This window comes from Buteo buteo, chromosome 2 (genome assembly GCF_964188355.1).
Source record: "Buteo buteo chromosome 2, bButBut1.hap1.1, whole genome shotgun sequence".
NCBI lineage: Eukaryota > Metazoa > Chordata > Aves > Accipitriformes > Accipitridae > Buteo > Buteo buteo.
The window spans coordinates 17,134,975-17,160,311 of record NC_134172.1 but is presented as its reverse complement, the minus strand read 5'-3'; the positions used below and the strand labels follow the sequence as shown (position 1 = coordinate 17,160,311).

At 40.3% G+C, this 25,337-nt stretch overlaps 1 protein-coding gene across 7 annotated transcripts in view; it reads right to left on the bottom strand.

Annotated features, from left to right (window-relative positions):
• The window catches only part of ZNF438 (zinc finger protein 438), a 64,110-nt gene extending 55,907 nt beyond the window's left edge, over positions 1 to 8,203 (bottom strand). For 2 of the 7 annotated variants that reach the window (XM_075046468.1, XM_075046478.1), the window contains exons 1-3: positions 7,829 to 8,203; positions 5,422 to 5,499; positions 4,883 to 4,936 (exon numbers count right to left, since the gene is read on the bottom strand). The gene's annotated coding sequence lies outside the window, so the exon portion shown is untranslated. The remainder of the gene's footprint in view (positions 1 to 4,882; positions 4,937 to 5,421; positions 5,500 to 7,828) is intronic. The other 5 variants (XM_075046495.1, XM_075046505.1, XM_075046513.1 and 2 more) reach the window with 4 other exon arrangements.
• Positions 8,204 to 25,337: the final 17,134 nt, after the last annotated feature.

The window sequence follows — 25,337 nt, the reverse complement described above, 5'->3', positions numbered from 1 at the left end:
ATGAAGATACCCCCACTGCTATTTTCTATGACTTTCTACGACTTTTTACATACTTGCTGGAAGTTGGCTGGAAGACACATAAGGCCAGTGTTAGCTCATCTCACTCTCCTTAAAGATTCCATCGCTCTAGGTACAGAACAAATTTGTGTACTGACTTTGATTAAATTACTGCAGGACCACCTACTTAATGCATGAGCCCAGGCAACAGAAAAATCAAAGCTGAAGACAACAGTGTCTCACTAGTAGCAAGTCACAAAAACAACGGCCCTACATAATTTCTCTCCAAGTTGATGAGGACCCCAATGTTACTCCCGAAAACTTCTTCCCCACTTACAAGAAAAACAAAGTAAATCAGTGGATATTACCAAGAGAACTAGAGAGTACGTAGTAGATATTTCACCTAGGTATAACCTAACAGTGATAGAGAACAAACAAATTAGTGAGTCTCTATAACCATTTCTGCTGTAAAGAAACCAGGGACAAACTTAATTCCTTTACTCCCACCATCAATACCTAGGTTTTAGATAAGCTTTATTAAAAACAATGATGGAAAAAATAATCTTCTAAATGACAAAAAGCTGAGGGATTATATTATTTCAGGAAAAAAGGTAACCTGAGCCTGTGTAAATATTCTTGCACTCTAAATTATCCAATTTCTATTAGAATTTTCCAAAATTAAAATTATCACTAGACTGCAGAGCTCACTGTCTTATCAATTTATTAAGAAATATATCCTTTCTCAAGTTTCCTTTCTCCATTTGCCACCCTAATTTCACAGAATGTCCCCTTACTCTTACAGCATGAACCAACAGAACAAAAGCCCTTGAATTACTTTTCTCAAACCATTCATCATTCTGTGTACTTGTGTTATGTTTCATCATATTCATTGCCTTTCAAAGGCTAAACAATCTAACTTTTTTTTTTCAATTGCTCTTTACGCAAGCAAACTTCCATCCCCACAGATCACTCTTTTAGCCTTTTCTCTGAATCTCCTCTCCTCTACACCTTCCTTTTTAGAAGAGGCATCCAGCACCACATACACTGTGAGGGCATGCTATATGACACTAAGATACTGATTTTTACCATAGCATTTTATTCCCCATGCTAATCTCCATCACACTTTGTTTACTCTGATTGCGAGTACAAACACAGATATCAGAAGTTAACACAGCTCTGAGAAACAAAATTCTTAACACACAGCCCCCTACTTTGAATATATGACACTATGAACATGTGAAGACTTATCATTTCAGGTCAGGTAGTCTTTGCTTTTTTTATCCTTCAGCATAATTTCCTCCTCATATCTCACCCATTACAGTCCACAGATCTTTGTCATATGCCCATCAGGATATCCTCCCAGAAAGAAAATCACTGGTTTACAAGAGAACATAAACACAGATTAAGCAAAAGTAACTGCCCTAAACTGCAGATATGTGAACTTTTCACCTTTAGGCCTTCAATGAGACACCACGTATGCTTCGGTGCAAGAGCAAGTCTGTAATGTAATACAGCAAACTTGCCCTTTGAAAAATTAAGACTTTAATAGAAAACATAAAACATGTATATATGGAAGACAAGAACATTCTACATCCCACTTACCCTACAAGAACTATGGAAAACATAACATACCTGAATTAACCTACTAAAATATCATAAAATATGACAGATACTGTATCAGCCCTTAAGGTGTACATATCCAGCCAAAACTAGACGAAAGTTTCCAAGAAAAAGGTGCATTTGAAGATCTGACATCACAACTGCCTATCGTTATTTTTCTCTGGAAGCTAAAAAACGAAGAGAATCAAAAGTAGAAGATTTTTTTTTCTCAATCATGAACAGTATTGTAAAGTTTGTTTAATATTGCCATTTAGGGAAAAACATAATAGAGTGAGTGACCCAACTCTCTGTTCTTAAACACTCTGCTAAAAGAACAAACTATTTGTGAAAATAACAAAAACCAGCTGAAGGCATTTGGGTGGTCTCAGTTTCAGTCCTGTAATACAGAACAGTCCCTTCTTTCTAAATCCAATACCAATTTGTTTTCCTTCCTCAATAAAGCCTCAAAATGTGTTGATAACAACAGCAATAAAACCCACTGAACATCCGTATTATTAATATAGGACATTTTACTAGTAGACTGATAACTTCAAAGTGCTTGATTCACCATACACAGAGCACACTTATATACACACAACAGCACTATGTGGGTTTTTATAGACTGAACCTTTTTGATTCCCTAAGAGTATTTTGGGGGTTCATACACTTTTACCTTTAGAACAGTACCTATCATTAGCGGTGACTGATGGTGGACTGAATGCCAATATTTAAACTTCACTGCCTTGCTTCCTAAAAACATGAACCTTACTTCTTCACCACCTCTTCGGTTTCAACTGAGCTGAGCAAGACAAAGAACTGTCAGAAGCTCATGTCTTGGTGTATGTAGCACTACTTCATTGACCCAGCAGCCTGATATAAATCTGAGACTACAAGCATGCACAGAAAATTGGCAGACTGGTTAAGCTCACTTAGGGAGGCTAACCAGTCAAGAGCAGCCGAAAAAACACCAAAATGAAGTTTTGTATCATCACTAAAAATCAATGACATGCAGAAGACTGAAGCGTGCTCAAAACTATACAAATCAGTAACAGGAACATCCCTATTTTCTATGGCTCACCCAAAAGAACTGCAAACATATATATAAAGAAAAGCAAAGTGGCAAAGAAGCACGGGTACAACAGAAATTAATTACATCAGTCTAAGCTGTAATTTGTCACTATGCATCATTTTCAGAATGTTGTCCCTAGGGACAACAAAGGGGACAAAAGGGAAAGGTCCTTAGAAGAGAAGGAAGAGTCCCTTGCAATTGTCCCTTACAAAAGATGAATAATGCACCAAAAAGTAAGACGGCACACCTTTAAGGGTTTGTTTGGTTTGGTTTCTGCTTTTGTGTCAGATAAAACCATTAAATACTTCCTACAGACATTTCAACCTTCAGTTACTGGTAACACAGGACTTCACTCAGAAGATTGAGTATGGAAACATTGCTCTGACTGATCTGCCAGCCAAACTCAAACAGCAAAAATTCTCCAGGAAACTATAACTTAGAAGCCACATAATATCCCATACCAATTTCACTGATAGGTCCTAGTGAGTCTGCCAGGAGTGGTTTTTTTACCCACAACTCCTATACCTATCAAACAAATTTTCCGAGCTGCTTTTCCATCTCTTTTGCCCCTGCTACTCCCGGCAAACACCCAAGCAAGCAACAAGAATACTCCTGCCTGCCTCAATACTAAGCCTGTTCTGGTATCAGGACGCTGGCTAGCCTCCCTTCAGGCAAGGCTTTCAGTACTGTCTGCCCTTCAAAAAGAAGCAAGAAAGAACCAATGATAAAAAGAATAGTTCACAGTTTAGGTGAGGAAATAGTTCTCTCCTAAAATGGTAAAAGACTGAAGTGACAAACCAAAGATGGTGTCTCCTTAATTTATGCACTTCCATATCCTTGTTTAATACACAGTACTACCACAGTTAGGTTTATGGTGTTTTGGTTACATTTTTTACATTAATTGCAAAGAATTATCAGATTAAGATGTATTGCTCCACAAACCATGATAACATTTCCTACAACATTTAATTACGCTATAAATACCCACAAAATCAGTCCTTTAAAAAAATATAATGCTAGAATACTACTTACACTAGGTTTAATCAGCTTATTAAGGACAAACCAATACCTTCAAACATAGTACTGTACTAAGTCAAAGACACACTTAATTAGCAAATATCACAGGAAGAATAGGATGGTTTGTGTTTTCATGAAAGGTGACAAGACCAATAGTAATACAGAGCAAACACAATACAAAGAAGTCAGCATTCTCCAAATGCCATTTTAAGCTGACAGTAAGAATTTCTTTGTTACACCAACAAGAGAAAGCATGGAATCAAAAAATTATCACGACTTTTTATTTTCAAAATATTAAAAAAAAAATCATTAAAGAACTACATTGTATATATTATTTTTAATCATTACTTTGTGAGGAAGTTTGCATTTCATTCAACTTTGGTAACAACAACATGCAAATACACTTCATGAGAAAGTGCTCAACTATTATTCAAGCATCGCTGTTCTCTTATTTGCCAATGTTAGTCTTGTAAAAATATATGTGCATGTTTTAAATTTTGTTTAAAGAGATCAAGTAAAAACCTGTTCTGGATCTCTGTAAGTGAATTATAATGATAACATGAAGCATTAAGTCTAAGCAAATAAGGACAAAATCTTAACTTGACTGTAGATGAGGACAAGTATCAAAACATTTTTTACTGGTGCTGAACCACTAATACCTTTCATGGAAATTCTGAAAACAATTAGTTTCATTGGAGTACACTTCCACTGTAGTACACCCTCAATGATGTTAAAGAATTTAAAACAAACAAACCAACAAACAGCAACTCAAACACAGAGACAAAAATTGTCTTCCCAAGAAGGGAAGTGCATAGATGGCAACTGAATCTTTTTCTTCCCTGATCACATTTTAACCAGAACACTGAAAACAGGATTCCGAAACGCTCTGTGGTAATTTCTCAGTCCAGGTTTACAAAAGAAAGAGCATACAAACCTTAGAGAAAGGACACACTGAAAAGCTTCCATTAAAAGGATGCAAAATTAAAATGTGTCAGCTACCTAAGGCTGTCTGCATCTACTCATGTAACCTGTGCTGAACCGGTAGCAGCTTACCACAATGAAAGTAGGTAAGCTACCTACATCTACCACTGAAAAGAACCCTAGCTTACTGTATGTCATTTCTTTGTGTTTAGACAGACATAGACTCACAAACTAAAATATTCTGCAAGGATATTAACCATGTTCTTTCAACATACCCACCTTATACATCCTGCTGCTGCTACAGCCAGTAAAATATTTCATCCATCTTAATTCCTATTTCAAGGAAAACAAAAAACAGAAAGTCCCAATATCTCAGGAAATGTATTTAGCAAAGGACAGAAAACTACATTAAAGAGGCATACATTTTAGAAAGTGGTAAACAAACAAGAATTCTACTACAACATGTTTACCCTCAATACAACAAGAGGCATCTCCTCTGAGGCTTACCATACATGAACAGTATGGTTCAGATTAGAAATTGCAATAATAAATATTTGAATAAATATGGCTAAAATAACTTATAAAGTTCACATATTTCTGATTTTACCGTGTACTTTTAAAACTCTGTGAGTTTCTATAATTGTAACTGCGGTAATATTTTCAGCCAACTTCACATCAAAGTTGTACTTTCACCGTTTGACCATTTCACCTTGACTGGACAACATTTACCTCGTTAGGTGCAAATAAATACATGAAACCCTCACCAGTTTCATATAAACATTTAAAACATTAAGCCACTTCCATAAATAACATATTACCTCTGCACACAAAAATCCTTGAAACACCCCAAGTCACAGATGAAGAACACTCCGTCTAATGCAGCATAATCATTGAACCTGTACATCAAAAACATATGTATGAAAATCACTATATATATCTAAAGTTTCATGTGAGAAAGAAATCCTTCACCATATGCTGTCACTGTTGTTGCTAGTTCTGATATTCCCACAAATTAGATGTAGGGGATACATAGGAAACTAGTATTTCCTTCATGAATGCTTCGAAAAATATTTTAATCACAAAATTCTAGTTACTCCACAATCTGTTACTTTAACAGCCTGCCCAAAAGTTAAAAACATTTGAACCACACCATAGTGCTAGTTTTCTTCTGATCCTCCAGTTATCATTACTCAACAATATTTTTTAAACTCTCAGAACATTATATCAGATCATCACAAAAAATATTTTTAACATACACCATGACTGTCATAAGCTTTTTTCCTTCCTTTTCCTTTCTGATTTTTGACAAACTTTAAGTTTGAAAAAATCCAATTCTTCTAGCTACTGAAGCAGAAAAAAATATGCACTCATCCCTGAAATATGTATTTTGCTTTGCATAAAAATAACTTCCAAAAAATTAACTTAAACTAGTACTAAAAATAACTAGCTACAATAAGGTCAGACAAAAAAAAAAAAAGAAAAAAAGAAGCAGCTCAGTATTTTGGTTGCTGAATGGCCCTGTGGAAAAAAACCAAAAAACTGCACACAGAAACTACTGTGATCCAAGGAAGAGGTGCATTTATCTTATGTTATCATCCTCCTTTCTTTTTATTATGGAATAATAATATGAAAGAATATTTTTAATAGCTTATTACAGGTTCAAATAAATCAGTACAAGCAAATTCAAGACCACAATTTCTAAACTAAGCCAGCTAAACTACACAGTATTTAAGGGCTGGGCTGTTGACTGAGGCTTCAACACAAACAATAAAATGCTTCAATGAGATATAGTTAACATGAAGAAAAAGAAAGGAACTGAGCACAGGGCAGTATGAACCAAAAAGAAAAAAACTGCCAATAAAAGGTAAGATGTATCACGTCAATTTTAATTCAGGCATAGAACTAGGTAAGTCTTTTAATAAAGCGTGACTTTCGGACAAAACAAATTTAACAAGTCAGTCTCTCACATTGTTTCAAATCCACCACACTGCAGACATTACAGCAGTGTTTCCAAAACTCTCTTACGCTGCTTTCACACACTTCCCTCCTTATTTTGCCAATGCCAGTCACATCAGATCACTTAAGACCTTGGGATATATTCTTTATTTCATTATTACCAATACATAAAGTTCTAACGGATTCAGCAGCCGGCAGGCCTCAGCACGGTTCATGCACAAACACGACACCCATCCCTTGCCATCCACTTCTGCGGCCACCGAACAAACGAAACCCCTTCAGCTCCCAGGTTCCTCCCATCACCTCAGGAGCCCGAGAGGACCGCACATCGTGTTTGTACTTTTATGGAAGCAGCAGCAAGGTTTACGAAACAGGGCTCAGGTCTCCGAGTCAGGAGCTCCGCGCGCAGCCCTGACTCACGCTGGCAGGGGGATTTCACGGGAGACAAACGCTTCCACGGCTCAGCGCCACGAAACCGGAGGGCACCCACCGCCACACAGGCTACGTTTTACGGCCACGTGTACCGAGAGAAGTGTAAGTGAGCGGCAGGAGTAACTTTCGGGACTGGCAGGAGCCAGTAACATAGACCCTTTCTGCAGACCTTTATTACAACGTCGCGCCTGAGCTCAGGCCCTCCCGCTTCCTCTGCGTTCGCGGGGGCAGACACCACCTACGACGGGACCCCCGGCTGCCCGCACTCTGCCCACGCAGCGCCGGGCGCCCGCCTCAGCGGCCCGCCCGGCCCAGCGCTACAGGCGCCCAGCGCTGCAGGCGCCCCGCGGGCCGCGCTCCGCCGCTCGGAGGCGAGCGGGCCCCGCACAGCGGCTCGGCGGCCCGCGGGCGCGCTGCCAGCCGCCGCCGCCGCTGCAGGGGGGCGAGCCCTCCCTCCGCCGGCCGGCGGCACGGCGCGGCCCAGCTGCGGGCTCGGGACCCGCTTTCCCGTGACGGGGCGAGTCGGGGGCGCGGGGCGCCGGCGGCAGGGCCCGCCGAGGGAACCCCTGGGGCTCGCCGGAGGACGGGCCGGGCCGAGGCGCCCACCTCCGCCCGGCGCTGCCGCCGGGAGCCGCTGCCCCGCCGCCGCCTCCTACTTCCCGGCCGCCAGCGGGGCGGACCTCCCCAGCCCCGCGCCGCCACCCGGCTCCGCTGGCCCGGGGGCGGGGGAAGGAGGGAGCGGGTGCGGCCGCGCCCCGCGCCGTCCCCGGCGTCGCCCGCCCGCCCCCACCCACCCCGGGCCGCGGCCGCCGCCGCCGCGGCGGGAAGGGAACTTACAAACGCGCCCCTCTGCGTGGCTGCGTCACCCCTCCGCGACGTCACGGCGACGGCGCGGTGTGGCGTCACACCCCGCGGGAAGGCCGTGTGGGCGGCCTGCCTGCCTCCCCCCCTCCGCCCCGGCCGCCCGCGGCGCAGGCGCAGTGCCACCGCCACCGCCGGCCGAGGGGTGTTGGCGGGAAAGCGGCGGCCGCTGCTGCGGGGCTGGGGGGGGGCGGCGGGGACGGCGGGGCCGCGCCCGGGCCTTGGCCTCGTAGTCCCCGGGGCGCAGGGTTACGTGGCGGACTACCCCAGGCACCGCGGGGCTTGAAGCGAGGCCTTCCCTTTCCAACCAGCCGTCGGTGTGGGGGGAGCCGGGCTCCCAGCCGGCCCCACGGCAGGCTGTCGTCATGCTGCGGGTTAGGGCCCGTGGGATTGTGGGGAGGCAGGTTAGAAAAAGGAGTCTCTGGAAAGCACAGGAGTTGTTCTGGGAAATGGGCATGAGGGACCGGCGAGCACCGGGTCAGAGGGGAGCACAGCCAGCTGAATACGAGCCAGCAGTGTGCCCAGGTGGCCAGCGGCATCCTGGCCTGTATCAGAAATGGTGTGGCCAGCAGGAGCAGGGAAGTGGCTGTTCCCCTCTATCGGCACTGGTGAGGCCGCACCTTGGGTGCTGTGTTCAGTTTTGGGCCCCTCACTGCAGGAAGACATTGAGGTGCTGGAGCGTGTCCAGAGAAGGGCAACCAAGCTGGTGAGGGGCCTGGAGCACAAGTCTTATGAAGAGTGGCTGAGGGAACTGGGGTTGTTTAGTCTGGAGAAAAGGAGGCTGAGAGGAGACCTGATCGCTCTCTACAACAACTGACTGAAAGGGGGTTGTAGTGAGGTGGGTGCTGGTCTCTTCTGTCAGGTGGCTGGAGATAGGATGAGAAGAGATGGCCTCGGGTTGCGCCAGGGAAGGTTTAGATGGGATATTATGGAGCAGATCATTTTGAGTTCCATCACATGGCACATACAGGACAACCAGGTGATCAGGCCCAGTCAGCATGGGTTTATGAAAGGCAGGTCCTGCTTGACCAGCCTGATCTCCTTCTATGACAAGGTGACCTGCTTAGTGGATGAGGGAAAGGCTGTAGATGTTGTCTGCCTGGACGTCAGTAAAGCTTTTCACATCATTTCCCACAGCATTCTCCTGGGGAAACTGGCTGCTTATGGCTTGGGTGGGCATATGCTTGCTGGGTAAAAAACTGGCTGGATGGCCAGGCCCAAAGAGTTGTGGTGAATCAAGTTAAATCCAGCTGGCAGCCGGTCACCAGTGGTGTTCCCCAGGGCTCAGTACTGGGGCCAGTTCTGTTTAATATCTTTATTAATGATCTGGACGAGGGGATCAAGTGCACCCTCGATAAGTTTGCAGATGACACCAAGCTGGGTGGGAGTGTTGATCTGCTGAAGGCTAGGAAGGTTCTACAGAGGGATCTGGACAGGCTGGATCGATGGGCCAAGGCCAGCTGTGTGAGGTTCAACAAGGCCAAGTGCCAGGTCCTGCACTTGGGTCACAACAACCCCATGCAACGCTACAGGCTTGGGGAAGAGTGGCTGGAAAGCTGCCTGGAGGAAAAGGACCTGGGGATGTTGGTTGACAGCTGGCTGAATGTGAGCCAGCAGTGTGCCCAGGTGGTCTCTTTTCCCAAGTAACAAGTGGTAGGATGAGAGGAAATGGCTTCAAGTTGCTCCAGGGGAGGTTTAGATTGGATATTAGGAAAAATTTGTTCACTGAATGGGTTGTCAAGCACTGGAACGGACTGCCCAGGGAAGTGGTTGAGTTTAAATCCCTGGAGGTATTTAAAAGATGTAGATGTGCTGCTTAGGGGCACAGTTTAGTGCTGGACTTGGCAGTGTTAGGTTAATGGTTGGACTTGATGATCTTAAGGGTCTTTTCCAACCTAAATGGTTCAATGATTCTATGAAAGAGGAAAAATAAAAGTGTGACAAAAATAGGATAATACGGGATTAAAAGGAAGGCTGAAGGGAGAAGCAAGTTGGGCAGGAGGGAGGTGAGAAGGTGCAGAAGAAAGAAGGGAAGTGTAGAATATGTAGGTGAGAAAAGAGAAGGGAAGCATAACATTCAGAAAAAAAAAAGGAACCTTTTTTTTTTTCCTTCTTCTAACCATCTGTTCTTCAACAAAGATGATCCTTGTGGGGAAGAAAAGGACTTCTGCCTGCACAGCTTCAAAGATTATTGGGCATTGCGGCCACCTCCTTTTCCAGTGTCATCCTGTGATGTAGGACTGTCTCCATCTTCGCAACCTCCTCACTCATATGTGCTCTGCCAGGACACCCCTGTCTCCTGTAAGCCCACACTCAGCACAGCTGTTCTGTTGTGCTGTAGCCCTTTGCTGGAAAAAGGGGATGACAGGGACACCTCAGCCACTGCTGAAATAAAGAATCTGTGAAGTAGCATTGGCACAGCTCCTGGGAAGTGGGAACCAGGGAAAGGGGGAAGATAGGGTTAGGCTAAGTGTTTGATTCTGATGTCTTTTGCTGTCGTGCTTAGAATCATGATGCTGCTGTGGTATTAAGTCCAAAAGCACCAAAAATGGCAAAAATAGAGGTCAGTGTGGGAGAAGATACAAGGAATATGGAATGCCTTCCAAATATCCACATTTCTCGATATATATACCTCTACATATACCTACAGAAATTTGAACTATGTAGGTTTACACAGTATGCTAACAATTAGAAATATATTTTAAGTATATGTGTAGTTTTCTGAAAATCTGTTCCTGCAGCTCACTGCAAAGCGACAGCTAAGGAAGCAGATATCCTGAGTCTTTGGCCCTGAAAACTGTTTTTCCAGTGTAGCCAAACAATAAAAAGAAATTAAAAGTTTAGGCTCTTTTTGAACTCAGATTTCATGAAAATATATGTGAATTAGAATTAGTTATTTTGAACATAAACACAATTTTATTAATACAGTAACTTCATACTGGCAAATGAAATGTGAGGTGATAAAACAGGCAGGCTGGCTCAAAGTCATTTCAGAACCAAGGTACATTTATGATACGATACTGTCCTTCAGTCGTGTGTTCCACTTGGAGGCTCTGTATCTGAAATAATTGTTCCTGTGCTCAGAATACTTCATTTAAAAATAATTTACAATTTCAGCAGGAACTGAAGTTTAAAAATAAACTTTCTTCACCTTTTTGTGCCTACTAAAGCTGAAGTGGTTTGCAGTTACAGAACCTCTACAATACAATGAATTTGAAGGCGAATCCTCCAAGTGGTCTTAAATAATTATAATTCCTTTTGAAGTCATACAAATCTTAACTGTTGCTTAAGCAAAACTATTACTATATTCAGTATGTGTACTGCCTTTCTGAACTACAAACGAGGCATAATGAGCATACAATGGTTCTTGATATATTACATGCCACTTGGAGAAACACAAAGTATTCATTCTGATGTGCAAATGTGTTTGTGCCTTTACCAGCTATTAGTTTTCGTTTAAAAATATAATGAAATACTATGATGGATTTATCTGTTGCTGGTGAAAAAGTATAGACTGCTTTCAGTATTCACAGGAAAGATCAGTTATTTCTAATAGAGAGTATATTAATTTTCCTCAAACCTCATTCACGATAAACTATAGAAACTTTGTAGCAGCGGTAATTAATGTCAATCTGGAATATCAAGTTTTAAAACAATTCTGGGAAAAATAATTCATTGTAAGTTGTTGAAGGTAACACTTTGTGTGGAGTAGCACCTCAACATACTAGGTTATGATATTCAGAAGTACTGTTTCTTGAATATTTTACGGAAAAGTATATCAGTGATCTCAATTCTATTTTACAGGCTTTTGTGAATGACTTTTTCTTGAAAGCAAAGTGATAGAATGAGTTTATACTTAGAATTGAAAGTAAGCGGAAGTTAGTAACCAATAAACAATCAATACAATAGAATAAAATGAAAGCTACAATACCTGATGAAGTTATTACTTTCTCTTTTTACAACCTACAATGGACAAAGAGATACTGTTTTAAAGATTGCATTGGTAATGATTTAGAATAAATATTATGTAGAGAACATTCTTCCTCCATCATCTGTAAATTATAAGAGTGGTAGTGGACTATCACATAGAATAAACTGGAGAATATACCTACATGATTAAGAATTTTATGATGTACAGTATTAATGTGCACTACTTAGAATTAGTATTAGTAGTTTAGGGTAATAAACTGGCTAAAAAAAATTCATAGTATTAAAGCCCACATTAATTTTTTCATATTTAGCAATGTAGTATATTTTCAGAATTAAATCAATAGAGGTGTTTGCACAGTAATGCTTTTGCCATATATCAGCGCAAGTGGAAATGCCAATACATTGTAATAAAGGGGTGAACCACTGTCTTCTGTAGCGCTTTGAACAGAAGCCTTTATGGGGAGAGCAGCTTGAACAGACAACTGTAATACTTCCCTCCTCACATAATCTGTGAAGTTTTAGAACATTAATCGTTAGTCTGCTATTCTCTCTTGCACTTTATTGTACATGGTGGAATTTTATATCACATTTAGAGAAAATCCACCCACATGCCATAAGGCATTACTGCATAGTACTAGTTTGGTTTAGACCAGGTAGAGAATGGTTTAGGTTAGTTTTGGTTTAGATAGCTAAGTTTGGGATACTACAGCAGCCTTTGAGAATACTATGGTTTTTTTAAAGATGATTAAGGTATTTAAATTCACTGCACTAGAGCACAGACTTAAAGAGTTTGGGGAACTTGGACAACACCAAGCACAAGCTTTGAAAAACCTCTAAGTACCAGACTTCTCCTGCTTCCCACAGATTAGGCCTCCTGCTGGCTATTTGTGCCTGTTAAATACATAAGACGGTTAGGCTTTAATGTCTGCACCTCAGTTCCCCTAGCTTTGAAACAGCAGTGATAATTCTGACTTAAATATTGTAAAGATACATTAATAAATATGAGGAAAACTCTTTGAAGTTGAAAAATATAATAAGGTTTAAGTATATTCCTTTTTGTCATCATTAACCTGTCAAACCTTTAAATGCTGAAACACTGCTCTTGGAAAAAAAAAAAAAGGAGAAATGCCAATTAAGGTAATAAAGAAGCCAAGATCCAGATCAACTAAGCAGAACAAGCAAGTAAAATAAATATGGGGGGGAAAAATCCAGGGAACAGAGCAGATCTAAAAAGATGCAGCTCAGAAAAAAAGAAGAAAATCTGAAACAAATGTGTGTCCCAAATGGATCAATGGTGCCCTGTAAGTTCCTGTTTCTTCTCCTCTGACTGCAAGAGGAGTCTACCTCAAATAGATGAATCCCAGCTCTTCAGAGTTCAGGTACCTCCACTGTGAGGGGATGGCCGAATGGAGGTTTTCAGGTGATGATTTTGATCTCTTAAAACTGGCTGCACAAGAAGACTGAGGCTAGGCAGAGGTCCATAAGTGAAGTAGATGATAGACTTTAGTCTGCTGAAGTGGGAGAAGATAGACTTGCAGGAGTGGGTAGAAGGACGAAGGATCAAATGTAGGGACAAGAAGCAGAAGAGTCTTGCACACAAGAACACATCCCATTCCGTATCCTGGAATGGATCCAAGATGCTTAATTTTCGTATTTCCCCTTACAATAACATATATTTGCAGGCTAAAGGTCAAAAACATACAACTTCATTTGCACAGAAGATGAGGATCCATCACTGCTAGTGGTCAGCCCAGTAGCCAAAACAACTGAGGTCTGTATGGTGGATCACCCACCTAGAGATAAAGAGAAAGCAAATACACAGTAATTGCTTACTTACTTACTGAACCTTCTGTTCTGTTTTTAAAAAAAATGTGGACATATGTAACCGAGAACTGTATCATCATGCATAAGTGCACAAAAGCCAAAATAATGCTGGCTGGCTTTTCCTAACTTCTCAGGATGTGATTTCTCAACCTCCTAATACTCTTTCAACATAGCTTTTGTGTTGTGATATGTGGAAGGCCAGAATTTATATCCATTATTATTGCTTCATAGAAGAGAGTAGGAACATATTTTAAGTATTTATTATCCTTCTTTTGAGGTGACACTTTCGAAAGCTTCTGAGAAATCATAAAGTAAGAAAAATCTCTCTTTGAACTGATTTTGTACCAGCTTAGGATGACTGATTTTTCAAAGACAGCAATAGATTTCAGCAACATGAAAGGCTTGACTGGTGATGTAAAATAAAAATTATTTTAAAAAGAAACAAGCCAGTTGTTCTAAAGTTTTCATTTTATGCCCAACAAGTTCATCCCTGTCCTTCAAGGTAATAAAGTACTGTGACAAGCCAAGAACACATAGTTCTTGTCTCTTTTTTTGTTTTTCTTAATGAGAAGCCAAGGAAACCCGCATGACTGAGAGGAAACCTGCAGGCTTGCAAGCAGGAAGAAGAAAACTCACTTCTTTCAGCATCACAAAATATTTTTTACTACTGCTGTGGACTAAAAAGCCTCTACAAAGAACTATAGCAATGGGAAGCAAAAAAAAAAAAAAAAAAGCTGAACTTTCTGGAAAAGGAAAGATAAGAGACATAAGTACATAAATAAAAATATTTTTAAAATGGGAGGATGGAAAAAAATGAAATACTTAAAAATATGGGAAAAATAAGCTTTTGCAAACAGAATAAAGAGGGGAAGGGAAACTGAAAATAAGCACAAGATTAAATGGGAAGGACAGAAATGAATGATTTGGAAGTAGTGAAGAGACTGTTTTGTATTCATTTGGAAAGAAATTTCCATAAAGGTTGGACAACTGAGAAGTAACAAAAGGTTTATAAAAACAGCTGTTCCTAAAAAGCAGTTAAGGAAACATTTGAAAAATGTGCAATGTTTTAAGTCCGTCCGCCAGCCCAGCCACTACGCATCCTAGGGGTTAAAAGGTTTACTGCGAAACTTCCTGTAGCACTGTCAATGAAGCCTGAAAAGAGGGACAAGTACTAGAAGACTGAAAAAAATCAAATATGGCCTCTTTTTGCAAAGAAAGCATAGAATGCCCTTTGTAACTGCAATCCAGGAAATAATACTTCACCACTATATATCTTATTCTAGAAATGCTGTATAGCAATAGAGGATGCTGTGCTTCAGAAACTGAAGGATTAAATTATTTTTGCTTAGAATTTTGAGTTAGTTCATGAAGCTGTTACACTGACGATGAAGGGATGCTTCATAAAAATAAACCTTTGAATGAAGATTACAGCTCACAGAGACCTTTCAAGGCAGTGACTGGAGCAGGAACCCTGCACAGATAGCCCTCCTTTTAACACATGATGATCTGTGGCAAGGATACACTACTAGCTTTCTAGCTGGTTTATTACATGTTCTCATAAAAATCTGCATTTGTGTGTGTTTTTGCAATATGTTTGTGCTGTAATACAAGGAAATGCCTCTCTATGTTTCAGTTTCATAATGCAGAAGACTTGCTCGTTGGGTCTTCACTTCTTGCAGATAATCTTCCCAGGCTGCAATTTACACAGGACGTACTGGGAGTGCAAAGGTGGCAGACCTCTAGCAGAGCTGCAGACTTGAGGTTGAGGGAATTGCTCTGGAATCACAAGATAGACCAATGGTTTTAATGAAAATTGCAGTCTCCTGTGTTGCTTCTGGACTTGTTTTACATCATCCTATAGGTCTCTGCAAAATATATGGGAACAGGATGTGTGGGAGACTGGACTGCGACGAATTTTCTTCATTTTAACCTCCAGAAATTTAAAATAGTTCTTTAATACCACTTAAGGCAGTTCTTACTTATTATTTCCTTTCTTTCATTTTAAAGAAATAATTTCAATACTTTATCTGTATGATACCTAGTGAGCAAGAAAACTATATTCTCCTTTTCTGGTTAGGCACTGAGGCAAGGAAGCCTTAATGTTATTGCAAGGTTTCTTGGAGGACCCCAGCCAATCTCTTCTGCCCAGATTGTTAAATAAGACGGAGGCTCCTCTTAGAGGCAAACCAGATAGGAAAAGGATCCTGGTATGGAAAAGCTGAGTGTCACAGAGCTATTGGCAGTCTTCTCTGGAAAGTTGTTTTTTTTTCTTTTGTCTGCTCTATATAATATATATTTAAAGTTGTGTTTGTTGTTGTTTTCTTTTACCATTACTGGCAATCTGTAATTTCTACATCCCTTGTCTTCACTGTACTTCACTACACAAGAGAGTTATAAATACATCTGAATTTATTTGGTCGGCTTCTGTGTTTATACAGTTCCCACTGAAGTGAGGTCACTGAACGAGAGAATTGACTCTCCGACTGGTTCTCAAACCCCTGTAGCATCACGCTGTCATTCTTGGCACATGAAGCGTGACCTCTTGTCCCACAGTGGCCAGGCATATTACCAAGAGGTTTTATCACAGTCACTTACTCCACATTTAATTAGTAATATTTTTTTCACAGCAGTGCATCTACATGGCAGTTTTATTTTTCATTTCCATTAATAACTCTATGGCCTACAGATAGAAGTGAGAAATCAAAGGTCCTCATAAATGCTTTCATTTCTGGAAAAGTGTAACATGGAATAAAAACCTGAAAATTATGTTCAGATTTTATGTACTCCTATTCCCAAACTGAATTAAAAAATCATGGGAACCGGCTTCGGTCACTATGAAGTATCATGTGCTGAAACCTCATCACATCGACACATCACCAGCTAAGTTTAGAGTAAACTTCTGGATGCAATCAAGTGACCCATGCCCTTGGCAAAGGTCTAACTTAAAGTCTCATGGGGAAATAATTTCTGGCTTTTAAATTAAGACAAGGCCAAAGGAATTGAGCCCTGCAAGTCCTACGGTTAAAACCCAGAAATCCCGTTTTGATTTGAATAGCGAGCTTCTCTGTTGCTAGCAGGTATGTGTGTAAGAGTTAGTGAGGCACAGATCTCCTGCTATTTTGCCCTTAATGTGGAAAAATCAATCACCCTTTTTAAACAGCACACTTCAGATAAAACGCGCAATGCCTCCGTGGTTGTGAAAAGGCTCTCTTTTTCCAAGACTTTGATAGGAAGAGGAAGTTAAACAGAATTTTAACCTTTTTTGTGAGTACATTTGAAGTGACTGAGGACCTGATTTTCATTTGCCTCAAAGCTTCTGCATTAAGCTTAAAGAACCTTAAATGGGCATAAGCTGTAATTAGGCCCAAGTCCTCTGTCTCTCCTAGCTTAAAGTATGTAACAACTCTGAATCTTTAATGTCTACAGATGCAGCTCCAGGGAAGAACCTCTGATGTCCAGAGATTCAGCTCTAGGGAATAGTGACAGCCTGGCAACAGCCCAGAAATACGATTAAACAAAAGCCTGTCCTCTGAAACCCTCAGATAATCAGTACATTTAAAAGCATTCCAAATTTATTATTATTCTTTATACTTGCTTTTTTCAGGATTAATATCATACATATATATGAAACCAACTAGTATAGTTTTTAATCAATGGTGAAGAAGCCTAATGATTTTCATAGTTTATTATCTGGCTATTTTACATAGTTGACACATCTACTGTTATTTTATTTTTCATATGTATTATTTGTACGTAGGTATATTGAAAAGGTATTAGTGAATAAGGCCCACCAAGAAAAAGCTTGAGCTGTACTTTAAATGAGCAAAGCCAGTTTACATGTTTTACTAATTAACAGAGTGCCTAATTTCAGCTGTGTGTGTGTGAAAATTAATGCTCATATAGTACATTGTGATCTTCAAATAGAAAAGTTATACAAACACAAAGCCTGATTTTAGCTTTAAAATCGTAAATAGTATGTTCTTGAAAGGATAGCATAAGACGATAAAAGAAATTATTCCAATAGTCTTAAAAATTCTTGAACCTCAATTTCCTATACATTTATCCACTTCGGGCTCATTCAGGACCATCTTGGTGCTCCCAGTTTTGCAAAGGGCACCAGTGCTACATCTAGCATGCTCTGAGCTTGGTGGCTCATCAGCCAGCCACTGCCACCTAAAATAATGTCACAATTTATGTCCAGTAATCCCCCGCAACGGCACTATTTTAGCTGGCTGTTCTCCCCTACCTGCTTATTGCCACAAACCCAATAAGAATGTAATTTTCTCCAAGACTCTACCTCTTTCAGATGTAGACGAAGTTTCTCGGTGGATTCCTATGTTACTACCAGGGCACTGACAGGCAGAAAAAAAGAAAACCAAACAGATGAAAAGCAGTATTGCAAATGTCTCATTTCCTTAAGCAGCCAGGTTAAGAAAAGAAGCTTATAAGGCCTGTGACAGTCCAGCTCTTGGCCATGAGCAGTCTAGGAGTGAGAGGAAGGAAAAGACCGGTAATACTGAGCTGTGATTCTTCAGTGCAAATCCTGTGCCAAGACATCTGTGTCCTGAATAGAAAGAAATGAGACCATTTTGGTAATTTGTCTCCTGGGTTAAGGGCAAAATATGTCACAAGAAGAATGCAGGATATCCTAGGGAATTCTTACCAATTATAGTCCACATAGTAACGAGAACACAAATGAAGGGAGATTTAATACACTCACCAAATTACTTAGCAGATGTAAGAGAAGAAAGGAGATGCCTGGTCTCAGGGACCTCATGATATCTGTGGTACAGAGGACAGCAAAGGAGTAAGACAGATCCTGGTCATTACGCAGTAGATGCACCCAAGGTGTGAGAAGGATCCATTCAGTTTGAAAGCTACTGGGATTTTTTCCATGCCCAGAGCTTGTCGGGGTGTGAAGTCTCCCACGGCTGCTTTCTCCCACGCCGTGTTCCAGAGCAGAAGGGCCAGTCAGGAAATAAGTGAGGAGGGTGCTTTTGTTTGGCACAAGCAATCTAGCTAGAATTTCCAGCTCATGGAGTAAAGCCAAAGAAAGGTGTTAGCTTAATAATGACAAGTATACTATATATTATATATATAGTACATATTATATTATAATATTCTATTTTAATAATAATATATTAATATATACAATAATAATATTAATATATAAAAATATGTTAACGGGAGCTAAATTTCTCTGTAGAAACATAAGGAGTATGAGAAATGGACAAGAACAGAGTACTGAGCAGATCCAAAAGCTGATGTATTTTAATCATAATGTGTACAGAAGCAACCTTCTTTCAGTTAGCATGCAAAGAAGGAGCGCAGAAAAGCAGCATCATTTAAGAACTACAATTAATGCGTAAAGCAGTCTTACCAACAGCATTCAATGGGCTGCCGGTTCATTTGGCTCACTGTATTGATTATACTTTCAGATGCATTCAGATGTTTACCTGGCTTCAAAGAGCAAGTGGAAAAATTCTTGGTAGAAAAATCCACGGAGGGCTAGTACATGCAAGAAAATGAGCTCTGCGTTAGGCAGCCCCAGGTCCACAAGTTGTGGAAGGTGGGAGAGCATTCCAAAGAAGCAATGAAATGTGTTTTTCTTGTGCTACTCTTCCCTACATATCTGCTAGGAGATAGGACACTGGAATAGATGAAACTTTGGTCAGAAAAGCATTTTATTAGTCCATTTTTTCATACTTGAGTTACTGAGATTTAAAGTTGAATGTTTCATACTGTAGTCAAAGGAATAATTCAGTAAAGCTCTCTTTGATAACGATGATACTCTGCTGTTTATTTCCTTCTAAAAAAGCAACAACTATCTGTTAATTCATGAGCATCCATATTCCATAATTTAAGTTACATGAAACTGAGAGAGCATCATATCTGGAGATGAAATGTGATGGATATAAGTTACGCATCAGAAAGAGAGGCTGAGTATGAGGGAGTTAAAGTTTCATTTACACCTGGAAGGAAGAAGGAGAAAATATAAGTTTTGCTATTGCCAGGCTTTTCCCAAATGTCACACAAAAAGGTTATTTAAAGCATCACTAATTAATTGATACTGACACTTAGTACAAAATTTTCAAGCTTTTAAGACAGAAGTGTGGTCCTAGATAGATTAAATCGGTGAATCTGAGAAGAAAACAAAGGTTCTAATATATGTGAATGGCTTAATATTTTTATGAATTATATGCTTCAGACTTGAAAATGTAGTCAGAATTAAACTGAAATAAATAAAAAAAAACCAAACCATAAAACTAGGAGCAGGAGGTAAAAGCTGAAGTTTAGTTACTGTCACTAATGATTCCAGGTCTGATGCTTTCATGCATAGCATACTAAGCCAAATGAAGGTGCACAATGAAAAATGTCACTGAATTGAGAATGTTAATTTTTCAGGAGATGTTGAGTTGGTGGTTGTCTTTTTTTATATATTTAGCTAGGAACACATACCAAATCATGTTCTGTGTTATGTATAAATAACTACATCCTTCCCCCATGCAGAGGGATCATGTCTCTGAATTTGCATTTGTAAAATTCAGGATGCCAGAATACACACAATACAAAACCAGAATATGGGAGAAGGGCTGTTTTGATTTTTAGCATAAAAGCTTTTCTTTCTACAGAAGAGAGAATGAAACAAATTGATTGTTTGTCTTAATTGTCTTAATTGTCTTAATTGGAACAGGCTGAAGAATAAAGTGTACAAAATTAGAAGTCCTTTTTACTAAAGAATGGACGGGAAAGATGCAAAGAGTGGGTATGCCATGGGGGTTAGTGAGAAGTTCCTGGATATGTCTGCTTGGGGTTGTTCCATTGGATTAGTTTATTCATTCATTAGAAGTGCAGTAATTAAACTATATTAAACAGAAGTGCACCCATACCACCTTTTTTTCCCCACAGTCAAGGTGCTTTTCTTGTTAATCATACAGTCTCTACAGCTCTTCTTCTATATGAATAAATCCTTCAGTATTCCATGAAGCTACTCCACAGTATTTTTTCTAATGGCAAGTTCTAGGATGCCTACCAGAAACTACAGGAATTTAGAGATTGGACTTAAAACTAACAACTCCCATGATTCTTCCACTGGCACCTAATGATTTCGCCAGTGCCGCTTTTGACCTTCTGACAGGCAGCGTAGGAGATGCGGCTAAGTGCCACGAGCACGTCTGTCGGAGCATACATGCATCGGCAGGCATGCAGGCAGACGCATTTGGCAGTGTAGTTTCATACGGCTTCTGAGCACATGGGAATATCCTTAATGGAGAATGAGCAGGAGGATGAAGACTCAGGAGCTATTTTTCTGGAATCACTGCACATGATAGGAGACATGCTTGTGGACTCAGCCAGCTAACAGAGCTCCTGGGATAGGTAGTAAAGCAAAACTCAGATGACTGGGGGTCATAGCAGAGAGTCAGAAAGACACAGGGCATTTCCCAGAAATCTGTGTCCTTAAAGTCACCTAGGAGTTACAGCACCAGAGCAGCAGTGTGAAAGTTGTCCACAATGCAGAAGAAATAGGTTGCTCTTGTTCTTTGGGAAGCAGGCTACCCCCACTTACTGCCTGCTAGTAGTTAACCAGGTTGGGGCTGGCAGATCAGCTTCTGGGCTTGTTGCCATGGAAGATTGAGATGTTTCTTTGAGCAGTGCTGCTCTACCAGGTGTATACACAGGAGGAACTGGCATCTCTTCAGAAAGCAGAGGGGAGATATTTGTGTCCGCTGATTTTTGGGAGCACCTTTTCTGCTTCATTTGCTCTGACAGTGCTTTCTAGATGTTCGTGTTCAGTGACTCCTAGATGGAACTAAACGTACTACTTCTGAAGGATAGGACTGAGCCCAGGACCTCTGTAGCAGTCCACACACAAGCATGGTAGGGCATTAATGATTACTGCCTGGCACCTATGACTAAATTTGCCTCAGACAGCAGTAGAGGTTAAAAAAAAAGAAAAGGACTTCCCATCTAGCTGGCACAGATGCCACTTACAAACATTAAAAATAGTGCCAACCCTTTCAGGAGCTAAAAAGGAGTAGGAAACCTGCTTGATGATATTCTAGGTGAGCAAGGTAACATAAGAAAAGGCATAAACTTCCTTGATGAGGCTTTTGGAAAAGAACCATAAGGATGCCATGTAACTCTACAGGCTGGCAGAGGCAGTGGCAACAGAAGCGGCTCCCTAGTAGGCTGGACACTTTAGAGAACTTCACTGTAATCCTCCTTTCTCCCCCACATCTACTCTTGGTTTTACATCCTTATTCAGCTGTAAATAAGAACCTTTAGTTTCACTGCTTCCACTTAAATGGGTGAAAAAAATCTTTGGACAAATCCTGATCCCAATCCCGCATATGTAAAACAAGATTAACTCAGTTGACTTTAATGGCATCAGTTGGGATGTACTTTACTCAAATTCATCAACAATTAGATCACTTGGCTTAAGTCAAATGTATAAATAACAAAGGTATTTACAATGCTTTCTCTGTAAGGTGATTTCATTTGGCTGTCCTTGGAGTCAGTCTTTGCCCTGACTTCAAAAAGACCTGGATTTCACCCAGAGGTGTTCCATCAGCATAAATCTGGTTTAAATGATACCAGAATAAGCTCTACCAGCTTCTAGTGAACGATTCCCTTCAATTGCAAGTTTGGGCCTTTCAGTACACCTGTCCAGTATTCTGCTAAGGTTGAAAGGGAACACATTTTGCCAGCGATGGGAAAACAAGAGAAGAGAAAAATACTTGCAGTTCAAAAAGAACAAAATGGAAAAGCATTGCTTACAAAAAAACCCCATACATCCTTGCATAAATATCCTTTGTCTGTGGGTCAGGGCTAACTTGTGCTGTACTCTTTGATGTGGGATTTTATTTTCATACCACTGCAGGCACAGACTTTTTCAAAGCAACAACTGTACTATTTACTGCATGCCACAGCCATTTTCAGAAAGAATTGCCACAAAATGTAATTTTAAAAGAACTTTCCTGTGAGACCCACAAACTTCTAAGTCTCCTTACTGAGTAGTACATATTTTATCAAAAAATAAGCTATATTTCATTTTTCTCAATTAATAATATCAAGCTATTACATAATTCTTTACCGCAGTAGACATCAATGCTCCATCCTTTTCCTGTATGTTATGGGAGGGAAAAAGATTCTGCATTACCATGTCTTTAAGTATTATACTTACCATGCAAAATAGATGCAGGCTACTATCAGGTACTTCAGCAACTTTCTATGCACAGTTTGCAGCTGGTTTGCCCAGATAGCTGCGTATGAAGCAATGCATGGGAGAATCAGGGCCCCACACTCAACTGAAGACATACCCGGAATGAGGGCCATACCCCTATATGATATAAGTCAACATCATTCTATTCTTAATGGAGCCAATTTTCTGTAGATAAGGATGTGGCTATAGCAGTCCTCAAAGTGGTAAAGCTGAGAAATTACAGGTGGAAACTAGAACAGGAAAAAGAGTTTAATGTCCAACTTTTTATTTGATTATACTGAAAATTAATTGCCTCCCTTCATTAAATATGATTCTAAAATAATAATTGCTGTGTCCCTTTTCTCCTACTCATGAGCATCCTCTGTCCTGAATCCTGGGCTAGAAATCTGTCTTTCCATAGAAAGTTTTGCATAAGACATGCTTACCCAGTCTTGTAGCAAACCTACTGTAGTCTCTGCACATGGACAAAATACACTTCTTAGTGTTTGTTTTGGCCATAAAGAAATAAAGAAATTATGCATTTAGACACACAGCATCCATTTTGACCCTCATCTAACTGGAATCCCTGCTTATTCAATAGCCTCATACATGTGCATACAGCTTCTCATGAGTAAATTTATACCACTGCCATATTGAGCAGCACTGCATTACTCGGATGAATAGCTATGCCAATTTACAGCAGTTGAAAGGACAGCCTTTGAGGTCGAGCATTTTCAGTGTCTGCCTGTCTGGGATGCCCAGAACTATAGTTTTTCTAATGTGCTTTTCAGGTTGAAGTATGGGCAGGCCACTGAATGTAAGAAAGTCCCCTACTTTTGTTCTTCAGCACTGTTGTATCCAAACTAGTGACAAAACACAGAGGACTGGAACTAAGTCAGATACCCCTGCCTTTCGCTAATTAAAGCTGTAGCGTAGATAGGCCTTGCAAAGAGTAGAAGGGACTCCAGCATCTAGTCTTCTTTCATCTCATTTTGTGCAGCTGTCCTCACCAACCTTTTTTTTTTTGAGATAAACACAAGCAAATATATGTGCATATTATCCATAATGTTATTTTATATAACTCAAGATTTACCTGCTATTTATATACTATATATAAGCACAAGGAGAATTTTCTAGCAGAAAATTTAAGATGACAACTGAAAAGCTACTTCTAGGAGAAATACATATTTTCAAAGAGGTGAAAGCACTATCCGATGAGGAGCAAAGCTCTAAGCGATGTATGTCATTTTCTCCCAGACCCCTTTCCTATTGTACTCCCTCCTCTGCCTTTATTGATGCTACTGCACTATAAAAAAACAGCGCTCTAGGGTAGATCTTGGAGCCACAGTTTCTACAAACCTCTTCCTTCCTTATTCTCAGTAGCAGAAGCTACTGCAAGGTTACTTTGCAATCAAGAAAAGAAGTTTGTAGAATGCCCCAACTCTGCAGCTTTCAACTGTTCCTCATTTTTCCAGATTAGTGCCTTAATTAAGTCCAAATGTTTTTCGTTTTCTCCCTTATGGTCCCTACTCTGAAACCTGATGCTGGCCATGGACACTGTCCTCTTGTGACCTTTTCTCTTCCTGTTCCTGCTGCTGACTGGCTTTTAAATTGTGAGCAATAGTAAAAGGGTGACGGTTGCACACTTTCTCAGTCTCTGGACACACTTGCAGGGCTCTTCGCTGTGTTACTGAAGTCGGAACTAGCCAGGAATCTACTTTGCTTTTTTCCCCTCTCTACAAGGCAGAAGAGAACAGATTTTTAGCTGGTGGATAAAGCAGTTCATACCATCCACCTGAGTCACTCTCAGTATAAACTCTTAATACAGTGCAGCAGTAATTTATCGCATCACATAAAATGTATAAACCAGGTTTCTTAAGACTGGCCATTGATTTCAAGGTGGTTATTTTTAGGCAGTTATCTTGCAAGTTGGGCCTGCAATTTCACACAAATTATTTTAGCAAATCACATGGGTGCCCATGAGGGCAGGAAGAGAGCTCAAAATGTTCAGCCCAGAGGAAAGATTTCAGTAAAACAGAACAGCAGAAGTTTTTAACTGACTCATTTCAAAGTGAACTTGTAACGATGAAGGGCAAATTTTACCAATACAGTAAGTCAACAGAGCTGCGCTGAAGACAGCAGAGAAAAATTAAATCAGCAAAGAATCTGGCCCAAGAACTTTAGGAAAGAAAAACTAAAGGAAATAAAAAAGGGCTTGGTGCTTTTCTTGTGGCATGAGTAGCCCCAGTTCCTGGAACTACAATGATGTAAAATTGGTTTATGTAGCAGAAAAATCAAATCATATGTCAATTGGAACTGCATGACTGATGGTAAACATAAAAATTAAGCACGAAAACCATGGTCAGTGGAGAAACTGTTACAATGTGAAAAAGATGGCAGTAGTATCTTGAAGAACATTTGCATGACATTACAAATAAGTTATTTTTCATATCTGCAGGAAATAAAAGAGAACTTCTAACACTTTTATAAGTGTATTTTATCTTAATACAGACAAACAGTGTGTCCTGC